We start from the raw sequence: 5,307 nt of genomic DNA, 5'->3' as shown, positions 1-5,307 counted from the left end.
GGCCGCTTGACTTTGAAACAAGCCAAATATCCCTTTTTCAGGATCTAAGCAGGGACACACTCTTATGGCGCAAATCAATGCAGCCACTCACCGCACAGCTGCGGAACGCAGGAATCACCTATAGATGGGCAACACCAAAAACCCTCTGGGTCTCTAAGGAAGGCCAAAACTATAAGGCCTCAGATCCCAAGGAGGGCCCGGCCCTGTTGGCCGCATTGGGCCTAGCTGACTAACCTGAAGCTGCCGCCACTCGCCCTCGAACTACGCCCATGGAGGACACAGACGTCCCCACACCCAGAGGGAAACGAGGCAACACTACCTGACCACAAGACTACTGCCACAAAGTTCTGTTTTAACTCCAGGACACTTTATGTTCGGTTATGTTATGTTACTGTTTTTTTGCTTAGCCTTCATATACTGATAGCAGGGCATATCTCACACAAGTTAATTGCCTTACCTTACCCACCAAGCTGGTACAAGCTGATTGCCACACCCAGAGATTGGGCACTGTGCTCTGGTGCACGATACTGCACCCCCCCCATCCCCAGGCCCCAAGGTACAGGGGTGCTTCACTCCATGGAGCCTCCCTACATGAGCCCTTTACTGGTCTGCCCTCACACGTCTTTGCAACCTGCAAATCACATAGTCGGACCACAACCGCTCACACAGGCCCCACTTTACACAGACTATAGAGACTAGCTATACCTCACACACAACAAATGTCACAGACAATAGCATATCTCCCAGCCCATGCACACCTCACACCTACTTACAAGACATACGGCAGCACAAACCTCAGCGACTCACTCCTAGACACAGAGGGCCGACTGCTCTCAAAACCGTGGGGGTCCAACCTTAACAGGCTATTACGGGGACGCCAGGTATAACCACCGAGGAAATCCCAGAACTCAACCCTGTCCACCTAGCTTAGACAAAAGCTGGCCCCAACAGCGCTGCAGACGACCTCAGAGGGCTATAAACCCTTAATGCCAACCTACTACAACTCGTTAAGACCTATCTGACCTTTACCCATATTTAAAAGGTGCAACATATATGGACATATAGAAAACATGGGGGGATGGTTGCACTCACCTAAACATGCTTAAATGGGGTGCTGCTGGGGGCCATATTATACAATAAATACACAAGATCCAGCGCACTCTCCTATCTACTAAACAGCAACTTCAATGTTGACAGATTTTATTAGTTTGTAAAAGTTTTTTTTAAAAACACCTAATCTAGGCAAAAAAATGGGGATTTAGTTACATTATATGATCATACATTGCATAAGCCTGCCACAACGTCAATGTACCCCATCTTTGGCAGGTCCTACTCTCACAGTCTAATGTCTGCTCTTATGAGATTAACCACTTACTTGGGAAAAAAATTCCACCTGCCAAAGATGGGGTACATTGACGTTGTGGCAGGCTTATGCAATGTATGATCATATAATGTAACTAAATCCCCATTTTTTTGCCTAGATTAGGTGTTTTTAAAAAAAACTTTTACAAACTAATAAAATCTGTCAACATTGAAGTTGCTGTTTAGTAGATAGGAGAGTGCGCTGGATCTTGTGTATTTAATATATGGACATATACCATATTTGAATGTTGAATGTTGTATATTTTGACACGGCTGTTGTGGCCATACCAATAACTTGCATTCTTTATTGCACTGAAAAATAAAGATTTATAAATATTGTGCTTATATTGCAGTTTTAAACATTTGGATTCTTTAGGTGCTAAAAAGTAAATTTGGTGCCTGCAGTTCATATCTGAGAGTCAAATAGAACCGTCAAATACTGTGCTTACCGCGCATTTTTAAACATTTGAATTCTTTATGTGCTAAAAAGTCAATTTGGTGCCTGCAGTTCATATCTGAGAGTCGAATAGAACCGTCAAATACTGTGCTTACCGCGCATTTTTAAACATTCAAATTCTTTAGGTGCTAAAAAGTAAATTTGGTGCCTGCACTTCAAATCTGAGAGTCAAATAGAACCGTCAAATACTGTGCTTACAGCGCATTTTTAAACATTCAAATTCTTTAGGTGCTAAGAAGTAAATTCGGTGCCTGCACTTCATATCTGAGAGTGAAATAGAACCGTCAAATACTGCTGTGACATAGCTGTTTTAAACATTCAAATTTTTTTGCTGCTAAATAGTACATTTGCTGCCTGCGGTGCACTTCATATCTGAGTGTCAAATAGAACCGTCAAATACTGTGTTTACAGCACATTTTTAAACATTCAAATTCTTTAGGTGCTAAAAAGTCAATTTGGTGGCTGCACTTCATATCTGGTGTATATGTGTGCAACACTGGCTAGTTATCGCTTCTCAAGAAAGTCTAAAGACTTTTTAAAAAAGTGAAAAATAAGTGTTATTGTGATCACTTCATTTACAGAAGCATTAATATACAGAAGCATTAATATACATTTCTATATTGTGCAAAGACACAACTACAAAGTTAAAAACCAAACACCAAAACAACGTGGAATGAAGGTCATGCGAGTGACGTGTGCAGTTTGGAGGAAAGGCACTGGTCACACAGAGGCACCAGCACAGCTTAAGAGGGAGCAGGGTGCAAAAGCGGAGTGGCCGTCCCCTAGCGCTCGTCGGCATGTATTATCTTTAGAATTCCCACAGTTATCCAAGTAACAGATGGAGCGATAAAAGGAACCATAACAGCTTTAACGAGCCATTCACAGTTTCACAGCCAGGGGGGCAGTCCGGTGACCGGGACCCAGACACTGTTTAGGCGGCGGTTGGACGACAGGGACCCAGTATGCCCGATGTTGAAGTTAGGAGTCACAGTGTGGAATGTATTAGCAGGATCTGGTGCAGGGTAACTTGTTTTTTTTTTTATATGTCCCAATTTTTGGGGGGCTACCCCAATAAAAAAAAAAAAAAAATATATATATATATATATATATATATATATATATAAACAGTGTTGGCTACCTCCTCCTCCTCCACCGCTGCTTCCACCTACACCGCCACAGTCACCGCCTCCTCAACCTATGGGTCATTTATTATAAACTATGTACACAATAGCAGAGGCTTGTGAAGGCCTTTTCTACATGCATCAGGAGTTGAGAATGTCTCCATGCATCAGGACTGCAAGAAATGCACCGCAGGCCGCAAATGTTTCTTTTTTTATATGTCCCAATATTTTGGGGGCTACCACAATAAAAAAAATTAAAAAAATTAAAAAACAGTGTTGGCTACCTCCTCCTCCTCCACCGCCGCTTCCACCTACACCACCATGGTCACCGCCTCAAACTATGGGTCACGTAGTATAAACTATGTACACAATAGCAGAGGCTTGTGAAGGCCTTTTCTCCATGCATCAGGAGTTGAGCTCAGTTTGAACAATGAAAGAGAATACCCTGCACTCCAACCCTCTCTCAAATGGATAATTCTGGTGATCCTCCTGACAGCCATTCTTTAGATTTTGATTTATGTTCTTCCAAAGCTAAAATCAAAGATTCGATCTAGTGCTATTTTATGGCTCAGCTGTATTTTTTATTTTTAGGTATTTTATGTTATTTTAAGTAATTTCCCTATCCACATTTGTGTGCAGGGCACTTGTCCTACTCTTACCCCCATTTTACTTCCTTTTGCAGCCCTCTAGCCCTTTCCAGGACTTTTTTAGAGGCATTGGCAATGGGGTTCGGGTTCGGGGTCAAGTTCAGGGTACAGTTCGATCACGAACCCGGACTTTTTTTCAAAGTTCGACTGAACACGCCAGACACGAACATCCAGGTGTCCGCTCAACTCTATTTAAGATTATCAGAATCCGGGGGATAAGTATACATAATGTAGTGCATTGAACGTTCGAATGAACGAACAGCAACATAGGCACAAAGCAACAAGACATTAGTACAAAAAGGCTGGCGCTCAGCTAAATATTTATTATTATGCATGAAAACTGCAAGAATACATAGAGACTGCGTTCGGCTGTTTAGCTGTACTTAGAAAATTTTAACGAACGTAAGTATAACATATAGTGAGGTGTTCATTCGTATGAACGAACAGTATGATCGTGAGACTAATAATTGCAAACAAATTTACAGCGGTCGGTAGTTTAACCGCGCGCATGACTTAAGTGAACGTAAGTATGCCTGTCGACTGTGTAGCCGTATGAACCACAATTTGTATAGTTAATAGTGAAAGGGAGCCTACCCCTAAGTTTTTAGGCCCGAACGTGGGAAATAGCCGAATGCTATCCTACGTTTATGCTAATGTGTATGCGCCGATCTTGTGACCGGAAGCAGAGTAGCGTAACCGGGGAGAAGCCGGGTGGCAGGACCGGAGGTCGGAGGCAGAGGATACAGCAGTGACAAGACTCCTACTATCGTCGGTAGTTTTTTTCTGGCGGGAACTCAGACCGGACGTGCTGGTTGCCAAGGTGAGTCAATCAACTTGCACGGCAAAGGTGAGTAGGGTCTAGGGGTTTAAGTAGGGGCCATAGCTCCTCCCACAAATTCAGGCCTAATGGCCTTTAAACATGTGTATATACATAAATTCTGTATATCCACATGGATATATTTCCTACTTTTTATACCATACGATAAAAAAAAATCAGAAATGGAACAGACCACAAGAGATGGCAGCTCACCTATGCAAATGGTGTTCCCTCTCAAACCCCACAAAACAGATAAGGATGAAAGGAGAGGAAAGGGTAGCGCATATATAGATAAAAGTACATAAAATAATAAAACTCCAAATTAAGAGGTAGATTCGGAGGGGAAGCAGCAAAATTGCTGATAGAAGTTCCTATATCAAACACAACTTGGGATCCAATAGTTCATATAATAAAACAGAAATAAGGACTCCAATGGTACAGTGTGTATGTGAAAATTATATCAAAGTATATATGAGGTAAATATTACTCACATTTGCCAGAGCTAAATTCAGCTCTGGTTTGTAGGGCATAGAGTGATATAATCCCCACTTCTGGGATATGCGTGGTATTTCAAAAACCTCCAATGATATGGTAATATCGAAAAGATAAAAATGGTAACAAAATATAGAGCTCACTGTAGCTTTAAGACCAATATTGAGTATTGTAATATAGAAAATATACTCACATTTGGCTGAGCAGGCTCACTGCTCAATGTGAAGATCACTGGTGGTATAATCCCCACCTTGGACTCTTTTAGTCCTCTTTGGAGCAGTGGGTAAAGATGTCAGGCAATAAAACGTATAAAATAAATAAAAAGGAATATGGCAAACACATAAAAGTAGCCAACAAATTCCTTTATTAAATAAAACAGAATAAAATCACAATTTCTAAACAAGTTTCGCC

This window comes from Pelobates fuscus, chromosome 11 (genome assembly GCF_036172605.1).
Source record: "Pelobates fuscus isolate aPelFus1 chromosome 11, aPelFus1.pri, whole genome shotgun sequence".
Lineage (NCBI taxonomy): Eukaryota > Metazoa > Chordata > Amphibia > Anura > Pelobatidae > Pelobates > Pelobates fuscus.
This window is presented reverse-complemented; position numbering follows the sequence as displayed.